Consider the following 20,031-nt stretch of genomic DNA (forward strand, 5'->3'; position numbering starts at 1 on the left):
CAAACCTTCTGCCATGAGGAGACAAATAAATTTATGAAAAGCTTGATAGCTTGAATAGTGATCTGATATTTTATACACGTTTAATTTATTTTTAATGTTTCTTCAATCGGCAGGAAAACTTTGGTTTTCAAAGTTATCTTACTCTCTTATTTTGGGGTATTTTCAGAAATCAAGATAAATATCCTACCAAATTTCCTACACGAATACAGTGTAAGTTGTATTATAATAGCTACAGTACTTACGTACTGTATAGTACAGTACCTGTTCGTTTTTACCATATAATTAAATGATAATAGAAAGCTTTATCAAAAACAGCCATAACTTCCTTGTTTTGGATATTTTCGAGAACGGGACTTATGCTTCAAAGAATTTGGGGTTGCTGAATCCAAATCCGGAATCAGAATTTTTTATCTTCATTTTCAAAAGATAGTTTTTGAGAAAAAGTGGTGACCTGAGAGACGTAGAATCACCATGTGAAAGCGACGATTTGTCTGCTAGTATCTCGATCCAAGCCGGTTTCTGCTTGCCTCAAGGGGAAAAGACGTGACAAAAGGAGGTTCCTGGCTAGGAGTCACCATGTGAAAGACACGATTTGACTCAATTTACTTCGACAAAAAAACGTGAACACTGTTCAGTGTTCAAGTTGCACGTCTCCTATCGTGTAAAAGTAGCCTATGGCCTCTTTCATACAGCAGAATCCTGGCTCCTGAAGATCATGTTACAGAAGATCATATTTCATATTTCGCAGCTCTCCGTGCTTACAAATAAGCCGAGGGATCTAACAATTATGCTGACGTTTGCTCAAAGTATGACTCATCACTTTCTCTCAAAGTGTAACTTCCTTATAAATATAGATAGAGGATTTCTGATCTCAGATTTGGATTCAGCGACCCCAATTTCTTAAAATGTATGGCCCATTTTCAAAAATACCCGAAAACAAGGGAGTTATAGCTGTTTTACTTTCCTTGCCCTATTACCATAGTAAGGAAAGTATTGCTTCAAAAAAATTAAGGTACCCTAATTTCAAGTTTTCTATACGTTTCAAGGTCCCCTGAGTCCAAAAACATGATTTTTGGGTGTTGGTCTGTGTGTGTGTGTGTGTGTGTGTGTGTGTGTATGAGTGTATGCGTCTGTGTACACGATATCTCATCTCCCATTAACGGAATGACTTGAAATTGGAACGTAAGGACCTTACAATATAAGGATCCGACATGAACAATTTCGATCAAATGCGATTCAAGATGGCGGATAATTTCTAAAAAACCATGTTTTTCACGGTTTTTTCGGAAACGGCTCTAACAATTTTCTTCAAATTCATACCATGGATAGCTATTTATAAGCCCTATCAACTGACATGAGTCTCATTTCTGGGAAAATTGCAGGAGATCCGTAATATTATTGAGAAAAATGATGGATAATTACCAAAAAAACCATGTTTTTCACGATGTTCTCAAAAATAACTTGACTATTTTTTTCAAATTCATACCCTGTATAGTTATTCATCAGCTCTATTAACTGGCATGAGTCTCCTTTCTGGTAATCTAATGGGGGGTCCACCCCATCCTTGAGAAATGGACTTAGTAACCTCCTTCTCGTGCATGAGGTAGGTAGGTAGCGCAGTTCATAAAGAACACATAGTTCATAGTACATATTTCATCTGTAGAACAGCTGTTTTGACGACTTTAAAAAATGAAGGCTTTGAAAAGATGAATCCAAATATGAACTCATAAATCATCTCCACTCATTACCCAATAAAATACGAGGGAAAGGACAAGTAAACTTCACTGAATTTCAATTGTCATTCAACAATCTAATTTATCAGGTTCAAATAGTTGAATATAACTCCAAAATACCAGTAAATATTTCTTTGCAACAATCAGAAAAAATCTATTATGAACATACAGTATAAACATTGTGGTGATCTGAATCGATCTATGGTAATAATAGATTAATAGGAACTGAAAGAATGAAAAATGTCATTCTATTCTAACTAAAACGAAACTGTGTCTGTGTTTGTATTAGAACTGCTGAGTGGATAATGCCTACTGAGAAAAACCAGTTCTATACTTTGTATTATTATATGAGTAGTGATTGACATAATCATGGCTTGTCGATTTTAGTCTCTGAGCTGAATCCTCAGTCGTAGAACTATTGACCAAGTGCGAGATTTTGATTTCTATGTCGTATACCGTCGACACAAACTTCAGTTTTTTTGTTTTTCGATTTTTTGCCGTTCATAATTCATAATTCTGTTGAATCAAACATAATGATATTAACAAGTTGCGATGAACCTGGTAGAGTTCATAGGAACGGTAAAATCAATTTTACGGAAATCGATGTGCATGTAACTGGATTTAGAAGATCAATACGATAATGTGTTCTATCATAATTTAATAGTTAGGTATCACAGAAATGTTTAAGTGAAAACGTTGGGCGCAAACCTACTGCCATGGGGAGACAAATAAATCTATGAAAAGCTTGATAGCTTGAATAGTGATCTGGATATCTGTTACACTTTTCAAAGTTATCTTACTCCCTTATTTTTGGGTATTTTCAGTAATCAAGATAAATATCCCACCAAATTTCCTACATGAATACAGTGTAAGTTGTATTATAATAGCTACAGTACATACATACTCTATAGTTTAGTACCTGTTCGTTTTTACCGTATAATTATATGATAATAGAAAGCTTTATTAGAAACAGTCATAATAACTTCCTTGTTTTCGGATATTTTCGAAAACGGGACTTTTACTTTAAAGAATTTGGGGTCGCTGAATCCAAATCCGAAATCAGAATCTTTCTATCTTCATTTTCAAGTAAGATAGATTTTGAGAAAAAGTGATGACCGGAGAGACGAAGAATCACCATGTGAAAGCGGCGATTTGTCTGCTAGTATCTCGATCCAAGCCGTTTCTGCTGCCTTGAGGGGAAAAGACGTGACAAAAGGAGGTTCCTGGCCGGGATCACCATGTGAGAGACAAGATTGGACTCAATGTACTTCGACAAGTAACGTGAACACTGTTCAGTGTTCACGTTGCACGTCTCCTATCGAGTGAAGAGGCCAAATATAATAACGATAATATAATAATGTGATGTAACCCCATTAACACACGACCGGGAAAGATTGATTGATTGAGTACTTTATTCATGTAGATTACAACAATATATACTGGCTTATACACATATACAATAGCTTACAATACAGCAAAATTATAGATGAATTTACATAATATAGACTAAGAAAATTATTATTGAACTGTATATGATATCGAAAAAGCAATTTGTGATAACTATAAATAATATTATTGTTATGCATTGTAACGAATCAAATTTTGATAAACAAGCAAAATCGCTAATGGAAAGAATTTTTATAGGTCTTGAGCAAACAGCTACTCTATTATCGCCAAGTGCAATAGCAACAAGTGAAAGATTGGATAATAACAGGTATCATGGCTAAAATTAGAGCAGCCGAATAGAAAAGAATGTTATTTGCTGTTTATTATATTATATAAAGTATTGGAATTTGAGGTTAGGCTATAATACCTACTGGTCAGCAACCTAATGATCGATCAAGCCGTGTAATTTGAAATCCAGCCAGACACCTTGGCAAAATTTTGTTGTAAACAAATAGTATTCAACTAGAGGATTTGGTAAGCACATGGCGACTTATTGTAAATAGGAAAACAACTTATAAAATGCACAAAATTTATTATATGTAATGAGCATGTACAAAACACCAAAAAATAAATAAAAATATTAAGGAAGTATGTATATTCAGTAGGTGCATTTGTGAATTTTGCATGAACCAATCAAATTACAGTAGTCGATGGGCGGCAATAGCGAGCCAATTCAAATTTATCTATAGATATTTTCATAAATGATAAGAATTTATAAGCTATCACTACTCAGTTTATGTATCGGATATGGTCTAAATAATTGTAAAATATAATACCACAGAATTAACAATAGCAATTATAGGAGTTTTCTCTGATAATACCTAAGATATAGGTAATAACTTAGCAGATTGACACGAACTATTTGATTTTTTTAATGGCATAGTAGTGGAATATTTAAATATATATGCAAATTAGTAAGTTGGAAGTATGATCTTAGAAAATAGGGGTAGAACAGAGCCCTCTTGCCTGCCAGACGCTGCCATGGAACACCACTAAATTTTATAGAGCACAAGTCCTTTTGTTGAATTGTACATTTGAAAGACTTAAAGTTTAAATTCATTATTTATTTGTATAAGACTTAGTGACGCTATATTAAAGCATAAGTCATTTAAATATTTATTTATTCCTTGGAGAAGACGACTTCAGCCACCAGAATCCAGGATGATGGGGAATTTGGATCGCCACCAACATCTTGTGAAATTCAGCACGTGAGTGATAAATTATCGAAATATAAATTTAGGGTGCCCTCAGTGCTTCAAGTGAAACAAAATATAAAAAGCTAGCTCGTCAAAAGGTTAAAATATTGAAAATTATTATAAATTTGCGCAAGTCTTAAAAAGGTACAAAAAACATATTTTATTGGATAAGAATTGTATCAAATTTATATGTCTAAGGATAGACAGATCAAAGAAATATTTGAATTTGATGTTGATATAAAATATGCTCACTCAATCATCGATTTATTAGTGAATTATAAAGATATAAATGTAGCTCTTGTTCACTGGATGAATTAATTTATCTAATTCCACCAGAGGCCGAACCTTAAGCCCTGGGATATATAATATATTGAGATCTATACTTATTATTATATTGAGATTTGTGATTTATCAATTGATTATTTATTATTTTTGGAAAGAAGATAAATATATTGAGATTTTTTTAAATCAACAAGCAGCAGCAAGTCGATACCTGAGCTGCATAAAAATAAATGCATATGTTTAATGATTTAAAAGCACATGGTAACGTTTCGTGCTAAAGAACTAGTGAGCTAATCTGTGATATTTTATTTTTGATATGTTTGTTCTTATTTTTACTATTTTTTGCTTGTTGCTCTATATTTTCTATATTTATTTATTTGTTGATATTTTCTGTGTAATATATGTATCAATTTTTTATGGTGTATCCTTTATTTGTTTCCCCCTTCCATGCATGACCAATCTCATTTTTATTTATCTCGTTACCAGTATTGAAATATTAATAAATTTACCATCCGACTTTATTCTTCCTCGAATAAGTTGGTTTAGACAGCAATATATAGCATTGATAATCGAATCTTTGGAAATAATACGTTCCAGAGATTTATATAAATTGTCCAAGGGCAGTGAATTGCGGGAGCTCCTGGGTGAGCCTGTAAGAGTTTTGTCTAATTTATATTCTAAGAACCACAACCAGAATTATATAATTTTTACTCATGCTTTACCGACTGCAGCCAAGCCAGGCAAACCGTTTTGACAAAAATAACGTCAGAGCATCTACATAAGTTGGCCGAGCTTTGGACATATCAATGTCCATTCTTCGGATAGAATATTCAAAATATCCTTCCCACTAACTCTCTACCAAAACGTTAATTTCAACAATTCAACTAAGGATTTATTTATAAATGGAAATATTGTAGAAGTATCAATTAATTAATATGATTATTTAAGAGAAAAAAAACATAAAATTGATAAAGTAAAAAATTATATAGGTAGATAAGATCAAATCATTGATTAAAAAATGGAGTAGGATGAAAGCTCGGGGTAATTAACTTTCAGTAATATAAGCAGTATGCAGTGGATAATTAAAATAACATTAGTTTATATTATATATATATACAATTTATTCTATACAGTTTATAGGTTTGTATTGGTGGGATGGGTGAGAGATGGTTGTCTTGTGATCGTTCTAGGGCTGGACATTTTCAGTCATTTGTTTCAAAAGATGTTTTTTAAAGTCAGGATGAAGCTTGCTCGGCTCTCAATGGACCTGATACAAACAGGAAGTGCATCCCATGCACGACAGGCTAAAAGCACTGACTAAAAGGATTTTGTGAAAATAGTGGTTCGATGGTTGGGTATCCTTAAAGTACTTTCTCCAGTTCTAGTATGTGAAGAATCTATCCTCCTACCTTCAGAAACAAATTTGAAATCATCTTGAAATAGTTTGGATTTTCGTATTTCAAGATATCTCTAACAAGCTTGACCATTCAAAAACGTCTTTGATCGGGAAGCTTCAATTTTGAACTGGCAATGTGGGCAGGGGTGATTTATGTTCATGATGTTGAAGAGAGTAGACGAAACGTAGACAATAATTTTGGCAATGCTGTAGCCTAGTTTATCATTCAGAGTGACTTGCATATCGTTGAGAACAGAATTACAATACATTGAATGTGGGAAGATAAGAGATTGAACCAATAACAATTTAATGTTTCTAGGGATGATGTCGTGCATTTTCTTCAAAGAATGCATCACTGAAAATACCTTTTTACATGTTTGTTCACTTGTTCTGACCAGTCAAGAGTATTATTCATAATAATTCCTAATTTTCCACTGAGTTACCATAAGGAATGTCATTACAATCTACACTATTTTTTTGAATCAATTCAAGGTCAATATTGTTCATAAGACGAGAATATCCAATTATAATGGGTTGTGTTTTGATTGGATCAAGCTTAAAGCCATTTTCTTTGTCCATTCAATATCGAATTGATATATTGATTCATAATTCCAACTGTCCCACCTATTTTTGTTATGGGACAGCTTAATAAATTTGAAGGTCATCTGCATAAGTATGGAAGTTGGAGAACTTGATAATGGAAGAAAGGTCATTAGCATACAAAGTGAATAAGAGAGGACCTAAAATTGAACCTTGTGGTACTCCATGCATAACATTTTTCCAATTTGACTTGTTGTCACAAACAGAACCAATTGTTTCTCACCTAAGAGATAGGATTCGAACCAAACTAGGAGTTGTGACTAAAACCAAGAATAGCTAACTTTTAAAAGAACTTTATGATCAACAGTATCAAATGCTTTAGAAAAATCAAATGGGGTGAGGATGGTACATTTTCTTAGTCCATAGCTGACCTTATATCATCAGTGACACGAAAGAGAGCTGTCTCAGTTGAATGGAATTTCCTAATGCCTGATTGAAAGTATGAAGCTTTCTATTTTTGTCTAGAAATTTTACAACTTGAGCATGAATAAGTCTTCCTAGCACCTTGGACAATGCAGGTAGAATACTGATTGGTCTGAAATCCTCAACTTTATTGGGTGATGCAACTTTATTTAGAGGGCAAACCAGAGCAAACTTCCAGTTTTTAGGGAAATCGCCTTCTCCAAGTGACTTGTTGAAAATGTATGTGAGGTTGGTAAAACAGCAAATAACATCTTCTTGATAAATTGATCAGGAATTTTGTCTACACCCATAGCATTACTATGATTACGTTGAATTGCTTTGAAAGTGTCTTCTTCTGAGATTGGATGGAAATGAAATTGATCAATAAGTGAATATCTAAGTTTGTGTAACCTGCTCTTCAAGATCATTCATATGATTACCATTCCAACTTCGTCGCGTTGGTTGGAATGTGAAACGGAATGATCATTTATATTGTCCAATGGTAAATCAATTTGGGGATTGATTTCTGTTTGCCAGCCCGAATTCTTTTATTCCCAGCCAAAGTGATTTAGAGTCTTGTCTATTGTCTGTCATGAACGAATTCAAGTTTCATAATTTCTGTTTGACTCTAAATCATGTGTCGGCGCATAAAGTCTGTCTGTCTGACAGTCTGTGTGATATAAAATCAAAACAATTTTTTTTCTTATGCACTTTCAATGTTATTTCTATTCTGAAGGAATGAGTCAATTTTGTAGTCTTCCAGGTTTGAAGAGTTCGTGTTCAAAATTTGAAGCTGATTGATCAATTCTCTCTAAAGTTCTTGTCGAACATAAAAAACAGGCAGAAAACGCCTTCAATAATTCGAAAGTGAGGACTTCACTAACGCTCGTTCTAATGTGGAGACTTAAGTTTCAAGCTATATGTACACAGCCTGAATTTTGAACCCTTGTCAACACTCTTGTCAAACTCGAATCGTTAGGAACGAAGAGAGCGCGCGAGGGCACCTCGCCGATTTACCCTTCTGACAGTTTGACAGAGCTTTAACGCATGCGCGCTGTCTTCGTTCTCCCAGTATTATTCAACCCGTACTGGCCGGTATGAAACTGCTATAAAATTACACTTCAAACTTCCATTACACCACAAATTCTTATTTCGAATTAAACCTTGAGTTTCAGTAACTAAGTTGAAGTTGTCTAAGAAGACGACAAGTTTTTAAAAGCAATTTTATTCACCGAATCGTCGGACATACCAGGACGTTTAGAGTTGAAGAACGAAAACGGACCAAGCACGGCGCACAGGCCGCTAATTGGTTTTATTGAATGCTAATGCTGACTAAGCACACTACTACTAGCACACTATAACTCCTCCACCCCAACATTTTTCATCGTCCTCAATGATTGGACTTAAAGTTCATAATTTGGGTATAGCATACACCAAAGTTGGGGGTTGTTGTGGGTATTTAACAATGACATTTCTAGGCTTCGAAGCATGATTACGATATAAAAAGACTATAAAAACCAATACGAAAATAGAAATAGCAACTAATAAATACATTATATTCTCGCTATCATAATCGTTAAACAAAGATAAATCGTTAAAATTAATTCTGTTTCTCAAAGGTTGACATGTTTTTCATATTATCTAGCTCTTCTATCAATGAAATCTTTTCAGGGATATTAGTCAATTTAAATGATTTAGACATTTTGAAAGTAGAAGGAAGACGTTGGTCTTTCATTACATCTCCATTAGTTCTGATCAGTTCTCCATAGTCCTCAGTTCTGATCAAGCAGTCGATGCGGTCGGAAGGTATCTTATCGCGCTCCTAAACAGCGAGTTTAAGCCGGCCGGCCAGCGTGCTACCTATTATTCTATCCTACCAAAGTTATTCGAGTTGAAACATCTTTTTAATTTATATTTCCAATCTAGTATAAGAGTGTTACTAAAGTCGTATTATGGAGTGTGAACGGGTCACGATAAATCACTGAAGATTGTGTTAAGTGTCCAGTTTGCCAAATCACCATCTTTCATCAGGACTGTGTACTTTCCGAAAGAATAAGAAGTGGCAGTGCGAAAAATGTCTAAATCACCTGCGAGTTCCGGGACTAATCAAACAGCTAATCGTGAATTTCCAATGAAACTCTATTGAATGCGATCAACGAATTCAGAAAAGAGACTAATAAAAAGTGGGAGGAGAGCAACGAAAAGTGGGAGGAAATGAAGAAACAGTTCCAAGTCATCAAAGATAGGTGTAATGAAACATGTGAAACCGTGAGTCAACTACAGAAAGAGAACACGCGTCTTAAAGATGAACTGAGGACGTAAAACTGAATGTACAGGATCTCCAACAACAGACGCGTAAAACAATATTCTTATATCAGGTGTGCCGGTAACGTACAGGGAGAATGTGCTTGTAATTCTAGGAGACATAGCCCGCGTTCTCCAAGTGAATTTTCTATCACACTGATATATCAGCTGCACATAGATTAGGTGGTCAGAAATCAGACAAGAACCTCCGTCTATTGTCGTGAATTTACTTCCCGGTTGACAAAAGATATGTGTTGGCTGCAAGAAGGCATAAAGGAAAACTCTATGCAAAAGACCTTAATATAGCATTTCCCGACAACCCATTTATATGAACGAGCGTCTAACTCCTGAAACAAGAGATATATTTAACGCTGCCAGAGAATTGCTGAAAAACAATAAGCTATCGGCTGTTTGGACTTCGGATTGTAAGATCATGGCGAAAGTATCGGCGGAGCAGCGTCCGTTCCGCGTGCGAGACCTCGCACATGTGGAGAGCATCGCCAGCCGTGATCGGGTTCCGACGACGCCGCCGCCAAACACAGCGAAGCCAGCATAGCAGCTTCCCCGCTCGCCAACTCCGAACCTAACATCGCCAGTGAAGTGAAGTAATAAGAGGGTTTGAGAAACGTTTTTGGTTGGTGAGCTTTTGACTGTGAGTAGAGTTTTTTTAAGTTACGTAAGTATATATTTTTTATTATTTCCAAAAACACTACTGAGCATTACATCTATATTTCATTTGAATTATTTTCATTCATGAATAATTTTAATTATTTGCATTGGACATAGTACGGACTTGTGCTCATGATTTCATTTACTTTCTCTCGGTGTATTCTTTTCTTTTGGTACTCGTAGAAGTGTGTTCGATTAATGTAGTATTTTGTTTATTATATCCTCCAGTAGTATATCTACTATCTTCTATTTATATACAGGGTGTTTCAGAAGTAGTGTCGAGAATTTTAGGGTATTGTACCTGGATGCTAGGAGACTACAAATGTCATATTTGAAGTGTCCAAAACTCAGCGGTTATCCTTATAGCTGCCATTTTGTTTTTTTCACTTAAAAATTTTTATCTCAAGAACGAAATGTTGTATTGATCTGAAATTTGGCATGAATATTTATGCTATAAAGACTCAACTATAAAAAATAAAAAAAAAATTTTCGTTGAAATTTTTCAAAATGGCGGCCATTTTAAATTTTTGATGGCGAATATCTCGAAAACCGTCCATTTTACAGAAAATTTACAAGAGACAAAAAAGTTAGCAAATTTTTTCACATTCCAATGATACCTAATTTATTAAGATTGGTCGAAGAATAACAGAGAAATTAATTTTTTTCGTACTGCATGCATGACCACTTTTCACCATTTAAAGATCAATATTAATTTTTTAATTCCAGATGTATTTAAGATGAAGCTTTGAAACTCGGTATGGCTCCATATGGGCAAACAGATGATTTTACAATGGTTTTCAGATGATAATGTTTGTCTTGTAAAAGTATTGTGTTTCATTAAAAGTAAAGAACCAGATGTAGTGCTTCCTATTTCTTAGTCTCACGTTTCCTAGGTCTTATTTCTATCTTAAATTTCCAGTTTGAATATTTTCTTACGTTGCTTCTACAAATATTTAATTATTGTAATGGAATTTAGTTCGCTGGAGTACACCGATATTCACTTCATGTATGGAGCAGCTCTTGGCAATGCGACCGAAGCAAGAAGAATGTATGCAGCTGCATTTCCAAACCGCCGTCTCCCTTCCGACAAGGTGTTCACAAGAACTCACAATCGGCTGAGAGAAGTTGGTTCATTTGAACGGAACAGGGTAATTGCTGGTAGGCCTCGAGCAGTTCGAAATGTTGCTTTTGAAGAGGAAGTATTGCAGAAATTCGATTTCAATCCTAGAACGAGTACGAGAGCAGTTGCAAAGCAAATCAATTCAAGTGCTTCTTCTGTGTGGCGTGTACTAAACAAGGAAAGACTTCACCCCTTCCGCTTTCAAAAAGTTCACTCATTGGTTGAACGCGACTATGAGCCAAGAGTAAACTGTGCCCGTTGGTTTCTTCAGCAAGACATTATCCAACCAATTTTCTAGAAAATGTGTTATTTACCGATGAGTCCAGCTTTACAAGAGAAGGAATCTTCAACTCTCGCAACAGTCACGTCTGGGCCTTAGACAATCCTCATGAGGTCAAAGTGCGTGGTTATCAGCATAGATTTTCGCTGAATGTTTGGACGGGTATCTTAGGTAATCGCGTGATTGGACCATACATTCTTCCTAATCGTCTGAATTCTCCCACGTACATTACTTTTTTAAGAGACATACTACCAGAACTTTTGGAAGATGTGCCTCTTGCAAACAGATATAATATTTGGTTTCAACATGATGGTGCCCCTGCTCATTTCGGAAATGTTGTTACGGACTTTCTGAACATGACCTATCGTCAGCGGTGGATTGGGCGGGGTGGACCAGTACCGTGGCCCGCACGTTCACCTGACCTCAACCCTTTAGATTTTTTTTTCTGGGGCCATATGAAAGACCTTGTTTACAGCACGCCAGTAGAAAACGAAGAAGACCTTGTGGCAAGAGTGGTTGCTGCAGCAGGTGCCATTCAAGATGATGAAAATGCTTTTATAGCAGTTCGACGGTCCATGATTGAAAGGTGCAGACTGTGTAATCAAGTTGAAGGACGGCATTTTGAGCAATTGCTGCATTAGTATCAGTGAACCGATTTGAGTGAAATTAATATTTTTCAATGTAAAATAAAATTTGGAGGAAAGTTATTCTTGTATATTTCTGTAATAAGAACGGTTTTCATGAAATTATAAAAAAAATTAATATTGATCTTTAATGGTGAAAAGTGGTCATGCATGCAGTACGAAAAAAATTAATTTCTCTGTTATTCTTCGACCAATCTTAATAAATTAGGTATCATTGGAATCGTGAAAAAATTTGCTAACTTTTTTGTCTCTTGTAAATTTTCTGTAAAATGGACGGTTTTCGAGATATTCGCCATCAAAAATTTAAAATGGCCGCCATTTTGAAAAATTTCAACGAAAAATTTTTTTTTTATTTTTTATAGTTGAGTCTTTATAGCATAAATATTCATGCCAAATTTCAGATCAATACAACATTTCGTTCTTGAGATAAAAATTTTTAAGTGAAAAAAACAAAATGGCAGCTATAAGGATAACCGTGAGTTTTGGACACTTCAAATATGACATTTGTAGTCTCCTAGCATCCAGGTACAATACCCTAAAATTCTCGACACTACTTCTGAAACACCCTGTATATCTTCTACTTAGGCATTAGAGCCTCACATAATAGATGGATGTGGTAATCTGTTTGAGAACTCAAGTTGAAGGCTAGTAATGCGCGATTACTCCCAATTGAATCACCAACAGAAAAAAGTAGTATTCAGATAGAAATGATAAGAATAAAGTATGTCGAAAGATTACTCTGCATTAAAATTAGCATATTTTGTAACTTAAAATATTCTATGCTTATAATGAAGCACTGTTTCAACGTTCTAGCCCTAGAGGATGAGGCACTTAGATAATCTTACAAGAAAGTAACTCCAGGCCCGGCCCCAGGGGTGGGCGGACCGGGCGGCCGCCAAGGGCGGCAGGTTTTGGGGTCGGCAAATTTAAGGGAACGGAAAATTTTAAAATACAAATAAATAATAGATTCATAATATAAAATGTGAATGGTAAAATTATATAAGAAGCTTTTCAACCTCGAGCTAATGAAGACTTTTCTAAGATCAACAATGTCCCAGGAACGTCTGAGTGGTCTAGCGAACATAAAATAGTTCAGTCCCCAGATCTTGAAGAATTGGTGAAGGAATTTCCCCATGCAAAGGTCAGACGAGTTCTACTTAATTGAACAGGTGTGTTAAACAAACTTGTAGAAATTGTAGTTCTAATTACTTAGCAAGTTAAATAGGCCTAATACTATGTTGCAGTCTACGTCTTAAGGCTGTGCAAAGGCTAAAAATAAACTTTCTTGTACTGGTGATATTTTTCAAAGTTTTTCGATTTGTACCAGTATATATCAAAATGAAAAAGTTTTCTTAGGAAAACATTTTTTTCCAATCATTACTTTTTGAGATATGAACGCCTAAAGTTCAAATTTTTGGGACAGAACATTTCAAATTCGGTACGAGATGAATTCTTCATGGTATTGTAGATTGAATAAACAAGAACATTTTGAAATATTTTCTGAAAGTATCAATTTTGAGAAAGTTATTCAATTTACAAAAAAAACTCAACTAAACGCTATTTTTGGTAATTTTTAGTAAATTGAATAACTTTCTCTAAAATTGATATTTTCAGAAAATATTTGTCTTATAAATCAAAAATACCATGAAGAATTTATTCTTTGAATTTTATGGATTTATCTCGAATCGAATTTGAAATGTTCTGTCCCAAAAATTTAAACTTTGTGCGCTCATGTCTTGAAAAGTAATGATTGAAAAGAAAGTTCTCCCAAGAAAACTTTTTCATTTTGATAGCTTGATCCTTAGCGATCCTTGATCGTGTCCTTAAGCGCGCCTCTCCACTAGGAAATACTGATGTGCAACTGAAGTGAAGTGCAGCTAACGGGTGATTCTCATACTACATAATCTCATGAGCTTATATCATTGTGCAAAATATCACTGTGAGGACAATATAGATTGTGATGATGGTTGTAACATATTTAATTTGGATGATAAATAGAAATCCCTAGCTGAAATATTTATAGGTCTAAGTGAAGTAATTGGCTAATATCGCCAAAGAGATAACGTAAAGATTAGATAATATCAGACGTCCTGGCTAAACTGTACAACAGCCTAAGAGGAATGGAAATAAATTTTGCTAATATAATATAATATAATATAATATAATATAATTTGCTATTATATAAAATATTGAAAATTGAGGTTAGGCATAATATTTACTGATCGGCGACCTAACGATCGACCGAGCCATACAACGTAGAATCTGACCAAACACCTTGGCAGAAATTTATTGTGGCAAAACAGTATGCAATTTGAGGAACTAAAGGTCTCACGTGGCTAATTATTGTGATGTATGAAACAACTAATAACCTATAAAAAATTATTTAGCATGTAAAGATCATATTTAAAAACCCCAACAAAAATAATTAAATGTATTAAGGAAGTAGGAGGTACTGGGTGCATGCATACCGTAATAATTTGCATGCACCAATCAATAGTGGCAATTGATAGGCGGCAATAGTGAGCCGATTCAAAAATATTTGTATATATTTCTACAAATAAATAGAATTTATAAAAAATTGTGTATAGTCTATGTTTTGGGTATGGCCCGAAGGCAAAGAAATTATTAAATATATAACATAAGTAATAATTCAATATTTTAATATGGTCTATTTGAGCCTTGAATGGCGGAGGACTAGAATATTCAAATTTTTATGCAATTTGGAAATCGGAAATGAGAATTGTAAAATTGAGAAACGAGAACCACACTCGCCTGCCAACTGCCACCATGAGAGGTCACTAAAAATTATAGAGCGTAATACTTGCTATATCTTGTAATAATTTAAAGTTAAATTGAATTACTAAATTTCTTATAAGACTTTGTGATGCTCTAGTAAAGCAAAAGTCATTTTTTAAATAATTTGTAACCCCTTGGAAGAGACGACTCCAGCTACAATAATCCAGGACCACCTGTTGGATCGACATCAGCAGTTCATAAGAAAATTCCGACACGTGAGTGGAAAATATTGAAATAGTGATAGGGCGCCCTCAGTGCTTCGAAATTAAATAAGAATCAAAGCTAGCTCGTCGAAAGGGTTTTCTTATAAATTAAGAATTGGTAAAAAATACTTGCGCAAGTAAATGTAGTATTAAAGGTATTTTATTAGAAAGTAACAAATCAATTCATATATTGGAAGATCTATCAATCAAAGAAGTATAAAATCTAGGCTGTTAATACATATTCATATGATCATTAATTTCTGCAATAAATATATATTCATTACGAAGAAATCTATTAGATACCCTAGAATTTATATATATATTTGGATTACTAGTTGTCAATTTATCAAGCTGTTTTTAAGAATCTAATTTAAATAGAATTGTCCAAGTCAACAAGTATTAGCAAGCTAATATCGCAGCTACATGCAAGTAAATGCATTATGATCATAAAAATAAAAGCACATGGTAACGTTTCGTGCTATAAAATTTAAAGAATAGTATTTAACCTGTGATTTTATTGATCTCGATTATATGTTTTATCTTATATTATATATTTTTTGTTGCTCTATATATTTTTTGCTCTGATTTATTTTTTTGCAATATTTGTAATATATGTATCAAATTGTTTATGGTGTGCGATTTATTTTTTATTCCTCAATACTATAGGATAAGTACCATATATATTTTTTTTTAATGAATATCAGAATTATTGTGGAAGCTCATATCTGGGCCTATAAAGATTTTTATGAGACTGTATCCTATTAAAAAACCACGACCTAATTTTCATAATTATTAAAATATTCATGCTCTACCGACTGATGCCAAGCAAGAGGCTAATCGTTATTCAACTATAAAAAATAACGTGACATGGTTGAAAATAAAATGAGGTGTTTTTCACAATACAAGGAGCATTGTTGTCAGGTGGACCTGGAACTCTATATGAGATAGAGCGCTCTACCTGATATCAGATTGTAGAGCACAAAAATACGCCCGAGGAATTTTGAATATACATCTAAATGGTAACAATCGGAAGATATTGTTGATCAAAAACTAAAATTCATCAAATTGATTTTCTCTTCAAATTCACTCATTTTGAAAAATCATAACTCAGTACTCATTGGAGATAGAGAGTTCCTAATCATCTCATTTCATTCAGAATTCTTTGATCTTAAAAAAAGGCAAGAGCAAATTATTCTAATCAGCAATCGCTGAAAACTGGAAAATGAACCCAATTCACGAGGTTTTTGGGCCACTCTGTATATGGCACGAGGGAATTTACATGAAGAGTTTGGTTCTGAACCTCTCTCTGGTGGATTCACGGAGGGTCGGCAGCCTTGATTGTGGGTTGATTTAGTTTGTGCTTTCCTCCCCTTACCCTCTCACAAAGAGGCAAGATAACCTCTCTCCCTCACCCCTCCTTCATCCTCCCCGTTTATCTTCCAACCCGTCACTTCAAGAAGCGCTGTCGAGAAGTCAACATCGTTTTTCGTTTTCGTTTCGTGGCGTCGAGCTGAACGCAATTACCTCTTTCGTTTCGTGATAATGTGCAATATCATATAGGCCTACGCATAAAGACAGGATATCGTCAGCAGTAACTTCTACACACGAGATACAGTCCACTTCCTTGCCAGTTCCAAGGTTAGTGCAGATTAAAGACTTACTTTTGGGGTTGTCGACGTTTTCGTGAATTAAATCTTAACTGTACCCCAAACGAGGTTTGGAGACAGGACGGGATTACCACATGGTCCGACCAGGCCTAGGATATGTTCTATTTCCAAGAGATTTATTTTTCAATTTAAATTTCAATTCGTTAATAGTAGAGTTACTTGTTGATACATGCACTGATATCCATGTTAAATCCAGTTACAAAGTTCCTTTCCAAATCTCCTTGTTTATCTAATCAGTTACTTAGTACAATGGCAAGCCCACAAGCCTTGCTTACTATTCGTGTGAAGAAGAAAGAACTTTGTTTAGCCGTGTTCAACAAGCTTATGACTTGTTGAAGGACATCAATGATCCTAAAATTCAATCTCAATTTTTGATAAGAAGCATATCTATTGAAAATACTGTGAAAGAATATTCTGCGCTCTTAGATGAAATCAATGAATTATCTATTCAAGTTGAACCTACTAAAGAACCTGAATATCAATCACTTACCGTTATTGATAATTTACTGTGCAATAATAAATGCTCGTGATAAATTGAATCAAATGAAAAATGAGAAACCGAAGGAGAAAAGTGAACCTTCACCTTCAACCTCTCATTCTCCCCGTTTGAACATGATATTACCTCCAACTGAAATAAAACGTTTGATGGCTCTGATATTTCAGACTGGCCTAGATTCAAAAATATCTTTTCATCATTGATTGTGGATGATAATATTATTCTCCTGTTCATAAATCTCATATTTTGCATAATTGTTGAAAGGCGAAGCAGCCAGAGTAGTGAAATCTTTTCAGATAAGTAGTGATTTTGATTTGGCATGGAAAACTCTATGCAAGCGTTATGAAAGTGATAGGGTGTTAGCTAACTACTACGTAAATGAGATTTTGAAAACTAGTTCAAACCATTTAAAACTTCGTTACAACAATCGCTTCAAGATTTTCTTGTTAAAGTAGGTGATAGTATTACCACTCTGAAGTCGTTGAAAGTTCCGATTTGGCTGATTATAATTTGTACTCATTGGCTATTCGTCAATTAGACAAGGTATCACATGAATCGTTTGAGCTCGAGGTAGCTGATAAGAGTTTCCTTCTTGTCAACAGTTGATTGATTTCGTGAATAGGAGAGTTAGAGCTTATCAATTATCTGCATCTGATGTGCCGTCTGTTAATGAACAAAAATCTATCGAAAAGCCGAAAAATAAGTCTTTTCAGAAAAAGGTTGTCTTATCTACTCAGGCTGAATAACAGCGTTCGAAATAAAAGCAGCTCAGTTACTTGTGAATTGAATGATAGTGCTGAAACAAAATGCTCATTTTGCAACTCAACGAATCATTCGTTATTCAAATGTCCTGCTTTCTTGAAAAAAGATCCTAAAGCTAGGAATGAATTATTAAATCATTGAGAGTCTGTTTCAATTGTTTCTCCAAATTTCACGCTGTAAACCAATGCAAGTCTAGATCGTTGTGTTATTGTGGTCGTATGCATAATAAATTACTTCATTATCCTCGTAGTAGTGATAATAGCCGTTCGAATTCTCCTGTTCGTCATCAGAAGTCTACTGATAACATCTTTAAAGTTGCTTTGAAATCGAAATCCATTGATTCGATCACTCAAACTGATAGCACTATGAATGTTGTTGAGAATTCAAATTCTTCTAAGCATTGTGGTATCACTGATAATGTTATTGATAAGTCATCAATTGTAAGTTTTATTCCTAAAACGAGTGTTGTTCTAGGTACTGCTCAAGCAGTTATTAAAAATTCATCTGGTTCGTTTATTGGTGTTCGTTAATGATTGATTCTGGTAGTACTGCTAATTTCATCACAAAAGATCTTGTATGAAACTTGGTTCATCTGTTCATGATTGTCATCAAAATTTCTCTGGTTTGAATTCCTCGAGTGTAGGGAATTCTTCTGGTGTTGTGAAATGTTTGTTGAAACCTAAGGGCTCAAATCACCCTCGTTTAGAAGCTGAGGCTTATGTGATTGATAAAATAGTTGGTTCATTGCCCCTATTTATCTCAGTTCAAAAGTGCAAAATGAGTTGAAAAAATTCAACCTTGCTGATCCTGTGTTCTATGAACAACGTTCCGTTGATCTTCTATTGGGATGTCAGTTATTCAACAAAATATTACGTCATCATAGTCAAGTCTCATCTAGTGAAGAGTGTTCGTTTTGCGTGATTCCTAGCGTGTTGGTGACATTATTTTGGGTGAATTTCCAAATCATTCCAGTCTTCTTAATCAGTCATGACTGCATTAATGACGTGTCCCACCTCTGAAACTCGTTGAAATTTGGTTCATAAGTTTTGGGAAAGTGAAGAAATTCCTAATCATAAATTTCCTAGTCCCGATGATGAGTTTTGTGAGAAACATTTTGCTGGAACTCACACGCGTGATACTGAAGGAAGATATGTTGTTCGTCTCCCTTTCAAAGTTGACACTAATCAACTCAAGTTTCATGAATCTCATGATGTTGCTTTAAATCGTTTTCTGTCGTTGGAGCGTCGTATGCTGCATGATGCTCGTTGAAATCTGATTGCGTATCATTATGGAAGAGTATCTTCTTTTGGATCATATGGAAGTTGCTAAAAAACAGGTAAATATTTTATTCCTTATTTTTGTGTATTCAATCCGTCATCACCCACAACAAAGGTTCGTGTTGTATTTGATGGGTCTGCTAAAAAGAGTCACATTTCGTTGAATCAAGGTCTTTATTCAGGTCCAAAATTGTTAAATGACATATGTGATGTGTTAACTAGATTCAGACTTCACTCATTCGTATTCACGTGTGATGTTACGAAAATGTATCGTGCTATCCTCGTTGATGAAGAAGATCGTTCCTTCCTTCACATATTGTTTCGTAAAGATCCTTCCGATGATATTGTCGTTTATGAGCTCAAAACAATCACATATGGTTTGAAACCGTCTGGTTTTCTTGCTCAACGTGCTCTCATTCAACTGGCGAAAGATGAAGGAGATAAATTCCGTTGGCAGCAGCAGCTATTCGTGATGATATATATCACGACGATTTTCTCACAGGTGCTAATTCGTTGGAAGAAATCTGTGAAATAAAATCACAACTTTGTAATCTTCTAAACTGTGCTCATATCAAGTTGAATAAATGGAGCAGTAATTCTCCTGAGTTCTTGGATTTGATTCGTTCTGAAAACACTCAAGTACCACTTCATATCAGTGATGAGCCTAATTCAAATGTGAAAGTTCTTGGCATAATGTGGAACCCAACTACTGATTGTTTTCATATTAAAGTCTCCGTTCCAGAGTTTCAAAAGAAAAA

The sequence above is a fragment of the Nilaparvata lugens genome, chromosome 9 (genome assembly GCF_014356525.2).
Source record: "Nilaparvata lugens isolate BPH chromosome 9, ASM1435652v1, whole genome shotgun sequence".
NCBI lineage: Eukaryota > Metazoa > Arthropoda > Insecta > Hemiptera > Delphacidae > Nilaparvata > Nilaparvata lugens.